At 40.3% G+C, this 16,021-nt stretch overlaps 1 protein-coding gene across 4 annotated transcripts in view; it reads left to right on the top strand.

Annotated features, from left to right (window-relative positions):
* The window catches only part of lingo2 (leucine rich repeat and Ig domain containing 2), a 234,005-nt gene that overhangs the window by 198,944 nt on the left and 19,040 nt on the right, over nt 1-16,021 (top strand). The window contains exon 1 of one of the 4 annotated variants that reach the window (XM_085415472.1): nt 1,490-1,722. The exons of 1 other annotated variant lie outside the window; for it this stretch is intronic. The gene's annotated coding sequence lies outside the window, so the exon portion shown is untranslated. Of the gene's footprint in view, nt 1-1,489; nt 1,723-4,950; nt 5,082-15,761; nt 15,911-16,021 lie in introns of those variants that run through there. 2 more of the 4 variants (XM_085415482.1, XM_085415463.1) reach the window with 2 other exon arrangements.

Below are 16,021 nucleotides of genomic sequence, written 5' to 3'. Positions count from 1 at the left end.
CAAAATAAAGTTCAACATCATTAACTTCATAGCACCCACCCAGCTGTATAGAAACCCCGTCATGCTAGCTAGCACGCAGTACGGAAAAAGTCAGAATAACGAAAATAAACTCCACCTAAACTTGGTTTATATCTGACCCAGAGAGACAGCAGGTCATAACATCTTACCTGAAGTTCAGTTCACACTTGGACCGTCGGCCGCCTCGGGTCTCTTTTCCTTCTGCGTCCCTTTTCCTTCATCCACCTGCTGGCCTCCACCACTTGCTAATGTTACTGAATCTGTGGAAACTCCGCGATAGCCACCACACGAAGTAACGAGTAACGAGCCTATCTAAATCCCAGTAACGACTAACGCGTTCCTGATTTTGGCATAATAACTAGTTACCGTGCTCGCTACCACAATAATAACGTAGTTACTGTAACGCGTTACTTAATAACGCGTTAGTCCCAACACTGGTTGGGAAGTGCAAACCAAACCTGAACAATAACACAAACAAATGGAACCAGGAAACAGGAGATTGCATAGGCAGTTGGAGCAGCACCAGTCAATAAGAATGCAGATTTAAATAGCTGTTCAGAGTAATGTGTTCACGTTTCCACCAGTCTCCCTCAGCTCTAACCAGGAACTTGCAAACCAGAACAGAAACAGCACCAAAGGAAAAAGTGCAGCTGTGATAAAGGCAGCATTCTGCATTCATCATCTTTGGAAATTTCTAAACACTTTTGATGAGCTTTAAATAGCTCAGCATGCTTCAATAACTAAGTCAATCTTTCATTAGTGTAGCTGAACTCAAAAATGAGAGACTGCATTTTTCAGCAACTGCACAGTGAGGGAAAATCTATTTGGTCAGATCATGCTGATGATTTCTGTAGCATTGCATCTAAATGGGAGAATAGTTACATTACAGCAGATTGCTAATGAGTACAGTCTGTGTTTAATGACGAAACATAGATCAATGAAATTGCCCTAATTGCATTATGCAAACTGGAATTGAAATACGGAAAATACCATCCAAGGTGAAGCTCATAATTAACGACGAAGTAAAATCCTCACAATATATTGTGCTTTCTTCAGGTAGAAACAGTCTCAGCTGGGAAAGCAGAGCTAAAATGTCACTAGATGTCAAAGAAAAGGCCAAGAGCCTGTAAGTTCAGACGCTTTCAGGTCTTTTCTCTCCATTCTTCTCTTCATTTTGTGCACAGGCACCGACATTGTGGTTTGATTAAGAGCTCCCCAGGGTTTGGCAGAGGGAAGAGAATGTGTTTACTACAACAGTTTTATGCCATATACAATGTTCAGTTTGTGGTCCTGATTGAGCCCAGTAGGCCTATCGAGATTGCAGCCTCTGCTCTCTCTAATCCTCTGGGGGTTAATTAACCAGAATAGGTAACTAGCTAGCAGCTTCTGATTGCATTAGCAGGCAAACAGACCTATTGAATCTTCTTTGTTTGCTTCTAGTAGGTAGTGTTTTCAAAGTTTATTTGATTTTCCTTATTTGAAACTGCAATTTGAATGCAGACTGAATAACTGATGCAGATTTTTTCACTTTTATCAATTTCCACCAAGTCAGTTGTGGCGCTGTTTTTTCAGCTCTGATACACTTGAGGGATCTTTTTTTTTTGCTCAAGAGAGGAAAACACACAAGAAGAAACCAAGAATCCTGTTTTCTAAAGGACTGTTTGTGGCATATTGATATCAGTTGCTACTCAATGAATTACTGTGGTAAGACATCTTTACTTCATATTTGTGTTTAAAACATAAGTTGTTAAGCAAAAGTCTCCAATCTGTAAAGACTATTGGAGTAAATTTAGATAATGTATTACTTATAATACACATAGTTCATGCTTGTAATCATACAAGCATCTAAATGGGCGCTTTGAATGGATTAATATTTGAATATAATCTCTGAAAAAGAGGTGTGAGGGATCAGAGAAAGTCATGCAGTGTCTTCATTCTTTTCAGTGTAATCCTCTTTTTTTCTGTTGCTGTTTTTTAGAGTGTGCGTGTTCACTTTCGATGACATGATAAAAACATTCTGCAGCCTAATTTAAATGCCTAGGGTCAAATAATACTTTTTGGATTGCTCCCTTGGTTGCCTGAAATACTACGATACTGTGAGATTGTCCCCCTCAGACAAATGCTTATTTTTGACTCGCACACAGATGGGTGTAAATCCCTGTCATCTTGTTAAATCTGTGCCAGTGACACCAAACTTTACAGAAACATCCTGATGGCAAGTGCCCTTTGTGAAAAATAAGCTTTGTGCCCGTGTCGCCTTACTAAGCTTCCTCCGTCTTACAACATAACCTTTGCGTATACTACCCATCTTATCATCCTATTACTTGTTCATGTGGAGTAAATGAAGAATAGCAGGGAAGAATTGTACAGTGAGCGATGAATTCATCTTTTCTACATAATACATGCCTTTTTGCCATAGTCTTTGTCTTCATGAGCCAGATACCTGTTAACATGTGTGACAAGACGAAACACTAAGAAGTCTACTACTACTTTTAGTTGCGGTTAGCATTTTTTTTTTTTACACGTTGTACAAAAGATCCTAAGAGCCTTAAAATGTGCATTTTCTGCATGCTGGTGTAGGCTTAATCTTTCCACTGTCTCCAGCAGTGAGGTGTTATGAGCATACAATGCTAGTCTGAAAGGTTTCACCAAAATGCTGAGGCTTAAGGAAAAGAAGAGCATGATTCATCTTGTTTGTAAGCCAAGCCTCTATTAAGGGCAGAGTAAGAAAAAGGCCTTTGCTATAGCTCTTCCACCCAGATGCTCTGTAATTGCTTTCGGCTGCGCCTTGAGAATTTAATGAGTCAATTCAAGACTTTTGTTTGAGTGACTGAGCAAAAACTGAGCTCTCGCGGTGAAAGTGAATTATCACAGCATCATTGTGGAAACACATAACTGAAGGCCACAGGGTGTGAGCAAGCTAAAAAGCATTAGACATCAGGGCTCCTTAATTCTGAATACATAATTGCTTTCATATGCATTAATGAAGAAAAAAAAGACACCTGCAGCCTGCTGATATTGTAATTCATTGCTTTTGAGCTTTTAAAAAATGATACACACTCAGCTCACATTCACAATAGTTCTTCAAGTTTTGCATTTTTAGCAACAGGGTGTCATTACTGAGTTTATCTTTTCCCAGGTTAATGTTAGCAGAGTTCACACGCAGTTTCAGTAAGGATCATCCTAACACTGAGGTGTGGTCTGATGTGTTGTTTGTGTACAGCTTGGAATAGTGTTTGTAAAGCTCTTGACAAACAAAGCACACGCGTAATTAAAAATATCTTTATGTTGGATTTATACTTATGACCTCTTAGCCTCAAGTCTAGTCACATTTCTATTCCCGTGCTAAGAAGATGGATGACACATTGAATGAATCTCCTTAAAGCTGATTTCTTATTAAAATAGAATAACCCCAGTTCCACAAGGCCAAATAACCAGTTTTTTCACGATGTCCCACTTTCTGGCTTTCAGGAGTTATGAAATGCATACCCTTCTGATTCGGTGGTAAAGATAGTTTAAATTAGCAAGGATGAGACAGTCTTTGTATGTGTCACAATTTTCCCGTGGTGGCCTACAGAGAAGGGCCGCCACACAAGTCTCTTAAATTATAAATGCGTAAAATTATCATTAAAATCAAACTATCCCTGCACAAAATCTACCACAAAGCCAAGTCATGCTCACTCATAAACAGTGAAGTCCCTCTATGTGTCACCCTCTTTACACGTACAGATGGTTGTATCTTGCACTTATGACTCAGTGATCACTCAGGCTCTGTGCCTTGTTGTGTTGTTTTCACTTGCACCTCTCTAATTATAACTAATTTCCATAATACCCCCACCACTCGTTGTCCTCCACTGCACTTTGCACCCCTGTACATAGTTCAACGTGGAGTGTCTAACTTTGAAACATGTTAACAATTAATAAAAATAGAATTCTGTATAACAAGACACAGACAGTCCTCTTATTAGAGCTCAACAAAATGTACCGAGTTTGTCAAAAGGAAAGGTTGTAGCGTCCTCACAAGACCCTAAAACCTATGCTCTTTGTCATACATGAGATGTGTCAGATTGCTTAGTTGTTTTTACAGTCTAGCCACGTTTAAGAGGATGACTTGTGTTTTTATTAACTTGCTGTCATACCAGAAATGTGTTTATATAAGTTTTTTTTGTATAAAATTTGTCAATTTCCCTGAAAATAATTTGCAAAAATATATCAAGTATACAGGTATGTTGTTTAGAAAACTGTGTCACGTGTAGGAATAATCATTTTTAAACCAGATTCCAGAATAAAAGCAATCATTTTGGTTTATTTAATAAGAACCGGGGACATGTTTACACACTTTTTAAGGATGCTGGCCATGTGGTGCACATGGACACTCAGTAATTAATTGCTGGAAATGATACCTATTCAGACCATCTGGACCATAATTAGGCCACAGTAGTGCCCTCTGGCTTAGTGTCGTCATGCCCCCCCCCCCCCCCCCCCCCCCCCTACAGACTAGAACCAATAACCTTTTTCCCCTGAACTTTTTCATCTTGATGACACTGCTGTCTTTGGAAGAAACCCCACGGGGCACCTTCCAATAAGTACAGGATTCTATGCTCTTTTTAGCAAAGATCACTGTGGACATGCACATTGAAACCAAAATGAGATCAATACTGAAACTGAGAAGTATAATGTATGGTAGAGTAAGAAACTAACAAACTAGGATGTATTTATAGCTAATGAGCAAAAGTGTGTTTTCTCAAACCACCATCGGTTTGGCTTTTTGAAATGCAGGGGTCCTACAACTGGAGCTGCAATGGTGAACAAGTCATTTCTTAAGTTCCATCAGATGCTTCTAAGTATAAATAAGAATTAACAAACTAATTATTTTATATTTAAAAGATTTTAAAAAACTAAAATTGACCTCACAGTTGGCTACAACAAAAAAAAAGAAACATTTTATCATATAAATTTTAAGTATAAAGTAGAACAAAGACAGCTTATCATCCACAGTTGCTTGTGCTTCTCTCTTCTACCCCACACACCAGTCTGCCTTGTTGCTGATTTAGACTTCTGTGGTGAGTCTTCATAACTTAAATTTATGTCTGTTCATGGTGCATTCGATGTTATCTTGTTGTGGTGTAATGATGTTATATATGCTTTATATAGTCAGCTTTTCAGATGCAAACATATTTGTCCCTCAGGTTTTTGCACTTTGTACATTTTTTCAAGTCCATTCCTTCTATTTGTTGACATCTATTAGTCTTTATATTGAGGCTGTTGATCATTATTCTTTATACTGATTGTCATTCTCTTAATGATTTATTAAAAACAGCCAGAAATACATAGCACGAATCTACTGCATAGAACAGTTCAATCAAAATAATTATAGGCTGAATCAAGATGACATTTAGCTGCATTTTTAGGAAAGGAACACTGGGCTACAGCATAGGTTCCATTGTAGAGTTTCAGTGGGGTTTATGGTTACTATGGTGTATATTTAACACCGAAATACCCCTTGTCAGTCTGCAACCCTCCTCCCCTTCCAGTGTGCCTGATCTGCTATGGATTTCTCTTTATTTGCTTGGATTCGTACTCCACACTCTGGTCTCTATGCTCATTTCTGCTATGGTTCTCTCACTTTTCTGTACAGCCAGCAACCCACCACGTTCTCTGTGGCCACTCACACATCCTGCCCCAATCTGACCCACTCTGCCCGAGCTCAATATCTCCATGACCCGTTGAGCCCTACAGTAATTATTCATCTTTAATCAAAATACGGTCTCCTTTCTATCTATCTGTCACATATCTTTAGCTCTTGCTGATGTATTATAGCCTTCATTCTTCATTCCTGCTTGCTTAATCTGTTCTCTGGTCAGGTTTTATCTTCTTGTAAATGCAAACATGGCCAAAGTGTTCAGAGAAACTTGTGAACTCGTAGAAAAGAAGTGTGTCTGTGTCTCTGTTACAGTGCAATTAGTTTAATCCTTGCGAGTAAACAGGTGTGAAAATATTTCAAAGTTGTTTGCAGTTGGATCAATAATATTGTCAGCATGCACTAGCAGATGGACTGGGAGATGTAGCAAGAGATGTAGCAGGAGTTGGCCAGACTGGCTAGAAAGTGTAGCTGCCTTATGAAAAAGGCAGTGCAGCAGATAATCTCAGAACTCATGATCCATATCTTACCTCAGAAGCAGTTTACCTGCAGTGGTACAAGCTTCATTTTTTCAGTACATCACATTGGTTGGCATCACTAATTTTAAGACATGTCTTAACCAGAAACACATGAAATACTAAATGTGTATTAAAATTTTGATAAAATATATAAAAGCTATTAGTTTAAGGTGGTACATGGGCATAATTTGCTTACTTAAAGACTGCCTCAGCGGTGGTAGTGCTGAGAGTAATATAATAAGATTTTTGTGGGTGAGTCCATAGAGCAACTGATTAATCCAAAGATTAATTTAATCTGTTTTCATAATAAAACATTATTAGCCATCTCCTCCTTTGAGCATTGCCTTCCAGCCTTCTTAAAAGATTATAAACTTCCCCATCACTTACCTTCAAGCAGTCAAGAAAGTCATTAATTTAAGTAGACATCCTTAGTGTTCAGGATGGAAGAAATCAACCAAGTGCCATAAGAAATGACCATGTTAATGATTTCTTTGCAAAAGGGTCTGTCTGCAGTAGAGTCAGTTACAGCTTATCTTCAGCAAACAGGGCCCTGAAGAAACCCACCCTAGGTCTCTAGGTAGCAACAAACTTAATGCAGGAAAGTGGTTGTGAGCAATAAAGAGTCCTCAATAAGTCTACTATGAAAATACAGAACTGTTTTGGTGAGTGTCTCCAAATCTTGGCAAAATTGTCCCCCAAATGAACATAACTCCTCTGCTTGTTTATCATTTTCTAAATGATAAACTATGGGCTTATCAAATACCAGAAAATTATGCATAATTGTTTATAAAAACTTGTTATCAGCACTGGTAATTATCTTTTAAACTTAATATCTTTAGCAAACTTGTAAATAGATGCATGTAAAATGTGAGCTAGTGACATCACCTTTAGATTGAGCTGGACTAAACAACACTTGATCCCAAAAAAACAGTCATTAAATGTCATATGTGTTTGTGCCAGAAAACATTCTTATTTTTCCTTAGTTGTCACAGTGTATATTAAAGAAAGTTGGTAGTCTTTCCATATTTATAATCTTTTGTTCAATCCATGATAAAATATAACTCTCCAACTTCCATGTAGTTATATATTCAGTTTTTAAGCCGGGGTGTCGTGAGTCAGTGGGCCAGTCAGATCATAATTCAGAAATGGCCATACTTGTCCCTGAAATGCAATAAAAATGTTTTTACAATGATGCTGATATTTGATACCATTTTAGAGCTGATTCACAGAGCTCTTGTAAACAGCTTAATATCAGATCATCTGCTGGATTTGCACATATTGCACATGTTGCAGATATGCAGATATACAATCAAAGATTTTTTTTTCATTCATGAAGAATTTCAAAGTAGCCTGATAGCATAACCTTTAGAGCTGCTGAATCAAATTTCCCATACAGGAAAGACAAGCTCACTTTTCATGTCTCTACCTTGAAACAGTGAAGTGCCCAAATAATATTGAAAAAGGTTTTATTTATTTAATTATATATTATTATTGTTATTAAAATAGTTGACCAGTCTAAACTGGAATTTTACTTCTAAACCAGGGTATACTTTCAAATGTATTTCATATAGAAACAACTACAAAAATAATCCTATTTCAGAATTCACATGGCCATGTGACTCTTCTGATCCAGTTTTTCCTGCTTTTATGTGAAATATTAGATTTCTGCAGGGATAACATATATATGTTGACCCTGCAGAAATACACACACACACACACACACATATAATTTCTCAGTTATAGACGTTCCGTTACAGGCAAAGAGGCGTAATAGTTCTTGTAGATGTACTAGATTCAGGGCTTTGCTTGAAACGTGGTCTATTTGGCCTTGTGTTTGATGCAAGTAATTTTTGATTCCAACTATTATTAAAGTCAGGCGTGTGGATTTTAACCAACAGAGTAAAGTATATATCTTCCTCTGGGAAACTTTTCCATTATTGGTTAGCAGTTGGGTCTGTTTCAGAAATGAGACTGCAGCCTTTTACAAGCTGAAGTTACCTTGAACATATTGCCTTGGCAGACCTACTGTTAAAATACTGGATTCCCACATCCCCCCTTTTTGAGTACTTAAACTAATCACCCTGGGCTATTGTTAGTTAAACTGCTGCCGTGTAGAGAGCTACAGTCCCTGGATGTATCCAGATGCTTTCTCACTGCTCTGTGTTCACTGTGAAAGCAACTTCAAGGAAACATGAAACAGAATAAAGTGAAGTAAAGTGAGAGCTACTTTTGCATTGCTTTTTTGATGGATTGCCTGCAAATATGACAGAACTGTAACAGTAACTGAGTGAGTGCTTAAGGTACTTTGACTTCAAAAGTCCTGCTTTTTTGAACAGTGTACTAAAAATTTCACTTACTAGTTTTCCAAAAATGGTTGGATATAATATCTTAGTGCAGCCAACTCTAACCCTTTTAATGCTCATGTTACAGATTAAATGTTTTCTTTTCATTCAGAAAAATCTATTGTTAAACAATAATAGTAAGAAAAAGTTGTCTTCTTTGACATGAAATCCCTTGAGGGACTGGGTGTAATTTAGTGATTAGCACTGAGGGTGTTTCCCTCCAATATTTACCAAACAGTCAAGGACCCCATTAGAGAAGGAAATGTATTTGTATTGTCCATTGCAATGACAATCAGCTGAAGAAGGCCATTTGTTTAAAACCAATTGTTGGAGTCAAATTGTTAAATGTTGTGATTGTGTTACTTAAATTTGTAAGTCTTAGTTTAAACTGTATGATCAAAGACATTCTTTTGTTTCTGACTCCCTCCCCAGCCTGTTGAATGGTGGGGGAGGCTGTAGTGTTTTATTATAGGCACATCCTATGTGAAGGTTCTGTTTTCTTGTTTAGTAAACTTCCTGCCTTTATGACCCTTTCGGTGAGCAGGAGAGTCACACAAACACACCCCTAAACACACACACTCACACAGAGTGTTTTAACCTTTTGTGACCATAGGGTTTGTTTTTTTTTACAATGGGTGTTTGTGTAAACTGTGTGTCACAGAATAAAAGGCTGCAGGAGAAGATGGTTCTTCGAAGTGGTCTGGGACCGAGGGCAGAAGGGCTGCTCTGAGATCCTTCCCGCGCTAACATGTGAAAAACCGGTTGAGCTGTTCGTCTTGCTTCGTTAACGGGAATAAGTCTCTAAATCAGCCGGGCCTGTGAAGCGCAGACCCAACACCAATAAAAGGATAGATAAACATGAGAAACAAAATTCATTTATTACATCTTAGTATTATTTTTATTTGTTTATGCCTTTTTTTTTACACTACTAGACTCTAGTGAAGTTCCCTAATTTGAATTCTTCAAAGTTTTTTTATTTCTTTTTTTTTATACTTTTCCAGTAATGATATTCCATTGTTTGCACTGGAGGCAATGTGCAACTGAAAAAGCAATTTAATTAAACTTGAACATGTTTATTTCGATTAAATTCTGGCTACATTCTTTTGTACTGTTTTCACGAGTAAACATTGTTTAAGTGACATTACCTGATGGCGGCGCGCACAGACGCAGCGGCCCGGAGCTCCTACACTTTTGCACTTTTGGTGGTACTGTGTATTATTTCACACAGTCTGGGGTTACTTCAATACAACAGAGATGATCTACTACAACTAAGCCGTGGAGATCTTCAACTAACATCCGAGTATCTCATCCCCCCGGAGATCGTTAAGCAACCCCCGGGGCTACCCGCAACAGCAAGCCGCAGGAGGAGACGTTGCGAGCGGAGGCAGAAGAGAGGCAAGCGGGGAGGCCTGTGGGCACGGCTAAAGACTAGTCCGTTTAAACCACCACTCCCGATCATATTCCTCTCCAACGCCCGTTCAATCCGTTACAAACTGGATGAAATACGACTGCAGATCGCCACTCGACGGACTTTTAATAACTGTTCGTGCATGATTTTCACTGAAACCTGGCTGGACAGCGCCATTCCCGATGCGGCTATCGATCTAGCAGGCCGCACCGCCTATCGAGCCGACAGGTCTGCGGACTCGGGTAAGAAGACTGGCGGGGGGCTGTGCATCTATATTAACAACCTTTGGTGCACGAACGTCACGGTAACGGAAAAACTGTGCAATACAGAGGTAGAACTGTTGGTGTTAAAGTGCCGTCCATTCTATCTCCCTCGGGAATTTTCTGCCGTTTACATCTGCGCTGTTTACATTCCACCAGATGCTAATGCTAAGCTAGCGTTAGCACAATTGAGCAGCAGCATCAATAACAGCCTGGTAGCACACCCGGACAGTGTCTTTATTGCGGCTGGGGATTTTAACCACGCGGACCTGAAATCTGTACTTCACAATTTCCACCGTAATGTGAAGTGTGCTACCAGAGGAGATAGAACGTTGGACCAGGTGTACACCAACATGGCGAATGCGTACAGAGCCCAGGCTTATCCCCACCTGGGTCTGTCAGACCATCTCTCCCTTCTGCTACACCCAATATACACACAAAAGATCAAGAGCACTGGGATTACAACCAAAACCGTGAGAACATGGCCGCAGGACGCTATTCCGATGCTTCAGGACTGTTTCCACTGCACAGACTGGGATGTATTCAAGGTGCAGGACACTGACAATCGTGTCGCATTGGACAGTTACACCTCCACTGTCTTGGACTACATCTGTTTCTGTGTGGACAATGTAACAACTTGGAAACGATTCCGTGTGTTCCCTAATAATCCACCCTGGATGACACACGGAGTTCAACAACTTATTCGAACGAGGAACAACGCTTTCAAATCCGGGGACCAGGAGGCATACAGTGCTGCCAGGGCCAACCTGAGAAGAGGCATCAAGACTGCCAAGCAGCAGCACAGGAGGCGTATCGAGGCCAGGTTTGAGAACAACACAAACCCAAGGCAGGTCTGGGAGGGCATCAGGGCTATCACGGACTACAAAAGAAGAACACCATCACCCTCAGCCGACAGTTCTACTCTGGCTGAGGATCTAAATCTCTTTTATGCCCGTTTTGACAGGGAGAACACCGACCCTGTCCTGTCCCCTCTCCCCTCAACCGACCCTGCTCCGGTCCTGAGCACTCATGAGCTGAGGCGTGTGTTCCGGAGCATTAACACCAGGAAGGCGGCCGGGCCGGATGGAGTGCTGGGCCGGGTGCTAAAAGACTGTGCTGCGGACCTGGCGGACGTCTTCACCTCTATATATAACACCTCGTTGTCCTGTTCACTGGTACCATCCTGTTTCAAAGCAGCAACCATCGTTCCCATCCCAAAACAGTCAAATGTCACATGTCTGAACGATTTCAGACCTGTGGCACTCACCCCCATTCCCGCTAAATGCCTGGAGAGACTGGTCATTAAACACATCAGAGCTGCTTTTCCACCATCCCTGGACTCGCACCAGTTTGCATACAGGGAGAACCGGTCAACCGAGGATGCGATCGCCACAGTGCTGCACACATTACTGAAGCACTTGGAACACAGGAACACCTATGCACGGCTCCTCTTTGTAGACTACAGCTCGGCTTTTAATACCATCCGGCCATACAAACTCCGTCCCAAACTCCACCAACTGGGACTTAACTCCTCTCTGTGCAACTGGATTGTGGACTTCCTCACTAACCGTAGACAGAGTGTCAGAGTGGGTAAGAACACCTCTTCCACCCTTGTGGTCAACACCGGTGCCCCTCAGGGGTGTGTTCTGAGCCCTCTGCTATACACTCTCTTCACCCATGACTGTATTTCCTCCTGCGCGTCCAATCTCATTGTTAAGTTTGCAGATGACACTACAGTGCTCGGACTTATATCCAACAATGATGAGACAAACTATAGGACAGAGGTGCAACAACTAGAGTCATGGTGCCACGACAATAACTTGGTCTTAAACACCAAAAAGACCAAGGAGATCATTGTAGATTTCCGGAAGAGGGGTCATAACAACCATCTGCCTCTCTTCATTGGCAGTGAGGCGGTGGAGAGGGTGAGCAGTTTTAAATTCTTGGGGGTAACTGTGACCGAGGACCTGTCCTGGGGCAACCATATCACCTCAGTTGTACGGAAGGCCCAACAGCGCCTCTACTACCTGAGGAGACTGCGGAGCGCACACATTCCCAGATCTCTGATGTTGAACTTCTACAACTGTGCCATCAGCAGCGTTCTGACGTATGGATTTCTAGTGTGGTTCCCCAGCTGCACCAAGGCCGATCAGCAAGCACTCCAGCGGGTGGTGAAAGAAGCTGGCAGAATTATTGGAACAAGTCTGCCAGAGATCAGTAATATCTTCCCCACTCGCTGTCTGAGGAGGGTGCACAGTATCCTGCGGGACCAACATCACCCTGCGCGCCACCTTTTCCATCTGCTGCCCTCAGGGAGAAGGTACAGGTCTATACAGGCCAGAACATCCAGACTGGCCAACAGCCTGTATCCACAGGCTGTGAGGCTCCTGAACTCTCTGCCCCCCTCTCACGGACAATAACCATATCCAACTTCTTAATAGCAATGAACTGGTCTGCATTGGTGCATCATATCTTTATTCTCTTCCCCCTCCTGCCCCCCCCCCCCTCTTTCTTAAATAGATAACTATCATATCTGATATCATATCTCACAGTACAATAATATTGAATGGGTTGCATTGTTGTATTTTGTCATGTTTCTCAGGTCTTTGTCTGAATTTCTACGAACATTATTGCTAAGGATTGTCTTATTGCATTGGAGTCACACTGGGTTAAATATGTACACTTGGGTTTTAAGGGGTATTTATTATTTTCTTCTTTTTTTTTGGGTTGTATGGAAGCCCCAAACGCAATTTCATTGTTCTTGACAATGACAATAAATAAATAAATACTAAATACTAATACTACCTGAACACCCGCCGGCAATGCAAACACAATCCTACTTTTGCATGTTGCATTGACTGAATGAAGCCTGTGGCTATTGCCTTTGACAAGACGTTCTGACAGATTCATGCTGAAATTCAATGATCTCCATTTTTTGCGTGTTTTCTTTTCGTTTTATTCCCACCACTTGCTTTCTCGAATTGTTCCAAATGAGAGTTTGGTGAAAGCATCAGCGAGAGAACCCGGGATTTTCCTTATGAATTATTCAAAGGCACAGAGTTTGAAAAGTATCATGGTAGGATAATTATTCATAGAACTAAGCACTGACAGGGGACACATTTTCTTGTTGAAGGTGGTGAGAGCAAAACATATACTCATGGCAACATCACAGCTGTGTCAGTCATCATTGTATAGAGCATGATTTTTTTTTTCCTTTTCTTAGCTTACTTTTCTGTCACAAGCCCTCCACCCTACAGTGGAGAGGAACTAATAAAGATTGCCACTTCTGGCTGTGCGATAGATCTCGCTGTAAACTATCAACAAGGGGATGTCCTAAAGAAGATCCTGCACAGGACAGGCGCTCCAAGGATCAGTATAGCAGGCTGCAGACCTTAAAGGCAGTGGAGAGAAAAAAAGCAGAAGCAGGTGTGAAGAGCTTGAATACAAACCAGGCTAAAGATGGCTCCCCATAAACCACCACTGCCCAGTATCTGCATCACCAGTGCCAGATCGCTCAGCAACAAAGAGTACATCACAGCAAAACACAGAGGTTTTATCTGCCGCAGGAGTCATTGTTCTGGCTGTGTACATTTTACCAAGCACCAATACCAAGACTGAATAAAGAAGCCAGCTAGTTTTTTTTTATCAGCAACCTACAATCTCTTCATCCTGATAGGATCTTTATTATAGCAAGAGGCTTTAATAAAGCCAATCTGAAAATGGTTGTTCCTAATTTCTGTCCCACCAGAGGGCGGACCATGTTTCCAGCAAGCTCAGAGACGGATACAGAGCCCCCACCTCCACATATATATTCTACTCTAATTATAGTTTTTTTCCTGATTACATAAGGAGAGATATTGTTTCAGATGCCTCCTATGAAATGTTTGTTTCCAGACCTCAGTTGTATAGAACATACACAATAATTTAATGATTTAAAACCATTTTATTCTCATTTAGTTGGTTGTCATATTTGTATTATTTTCTTTCTTTCTTGACATTCCTGTAAGGATTACTGCAAAGAAAAACGCTTTACTCGGTAGAACATCTGATAATTATGTACATCTTTGGCAATGTTGCAACTGCCTCCTAACTGGATTTTTGAGGTTGGTACAGTACTGATATTTTTGGCAATATTGACGTATCTGTTACATCAATAGAAAGAAATGTATCCAATACTTACATGTTTGTCCTTTTCCTGATTGGTACTTATAGCCTATAGGTGTGAATGTTAGAGTCGATAGTTTTCTGTTTCTCTGTTAGCTCTGTGACAAACATGTCCTGGGCATATCCCACCTTTAATTCTCTGACAGCAGGGATAGGCTCCAGTCCTGAAAGGATCCTGAAAATGGATAGGAACAAACTGATGGATAGTGTAATTATTAATTCTAATGAGTGTGAGCAAATGAGTAACATTATACAGCGTGTGTGCATCATCATTTAACACACCCTGAATTAGAAGGTAAAAAGCATCACGGGCCATAAATGCAATATTGATGAAGATATTTTGGACAAGAATCAACTGGAGTGTAATTTTGGACTTCTTTGCCTGCCATTCCTTTTATTCTCTTTTACGGCTTTTTCATCAGCTGAATCCAATGGACTGATCAATAACTAGTAAAGTTTTGTGTTTCCTGCATGGACAACAGAAAACCATATTGGATGAGTGATAACAAGCAAGCTATAGAAACAGCCAAATCACTTAAATTGTGGCTTTGATTTGTCCTCCGAGGGGTCCATTACTTCTTTGTAAAAACCCCTGCTCAGGGTTCAGCTGTTCAGTCAGATTAGCACTGTTGTCTGGATTCCCCTGGGTAGTAATCATGCAGTGCGGTATTGAGGCAAAGCTTTGTGTTGTGTTGGTTATTCTTCAGTTTTTACTCGTATTAGTGACAGTGTTGCACACTCTTCTACATGCAGTGACAATGACAATGTGATACTTCATCTTATATATATTACTCATATCTGCACTTACCTTCTATCTCTTCTATCCCACCTGAACAATATTATATTCCAACACATTTAGTGTGTTGGAATATAATATTGTTCCTTTAGTGTGTTGGAATGTGTGATTTTTGCCTCAATAGCCTACATGTTGTAGTAAATAAAACGTATTTACTATGAGATCCTCAGTTTAGATGAAGGGAAAAAAAGAATATCCTGGAGGAAGTAAAACTTCTCTCAGGACTGATTTCCAAGCCACAACAATAATGAAATTTACATTTGGGAGAACCGGAGAGGAAATATACAAGATGTTTATAGAAAGTACACAAAAATTGATGTAGTGAATAAAAATAAACATCCATGAAATGTAATTGAAGTTATCCACACATTTCTTGTTTTGTTTATTTGTTAGTGTGCTGTTTATTTCAGAACCTTCTTGGGTTTAGTGGTAAAACACAAAAGGCCCTTTCAAGTCAATCAATATGCCTTTACAGCCCTGTTTAAAACACCGGTGTAAAGCTAAACAGTTAAATGCATCTGTATTTCCCCTCCCACTGTATACCTCACACTAGACTGTAAAGACTATAAAGAGAAAAGGCTACAAGCAAATATCAAGGACAGAAGAAGGCTTTCTAGTCTTTCTCAAGGTGTTACAAGCAGCACTACTGAAAGGATTTTAATGGCATTGAGCAGCAAGGTCAGAGGCCAGATCTCTTGATTGAACAAGGAGACAAAAAACCAAAGAGGAAGGATGGAGAGATTGGGAGACAAGAGAAAACACAGTAAGAAATGAGAAGAGAAAACAGTGGCATAAGAGAATACGGTTTAAAACAATCAAGCTGTATATTAAATTTGATTTTTTAAAGGGGGGGGGGGGGGGGTAGAAAGATGTC

Source organism: Rhamphochromis longiceps, linkage group LG2 (genome assembly GCF_057381845.1).
Source record: "Rhamphochromis longiceps isolate RC_006_pf linkage group LG2, R_longiceps_female_GT1.1, whole genome shotgun sequence".
Taxonomy (NCBI): domain Eukaryota; kingdom Metazoa; phylum Chordata; class Actinopteri; order Cichliformes; family Cichlidae; genus Rhamphochromis; species Rhamphochromis longiceps.
The sequence above is the reverse complement of the archived record's forward strand: the minus strand, read 5'-3'. Positions and strand labels throughout refer to the sequence as shown.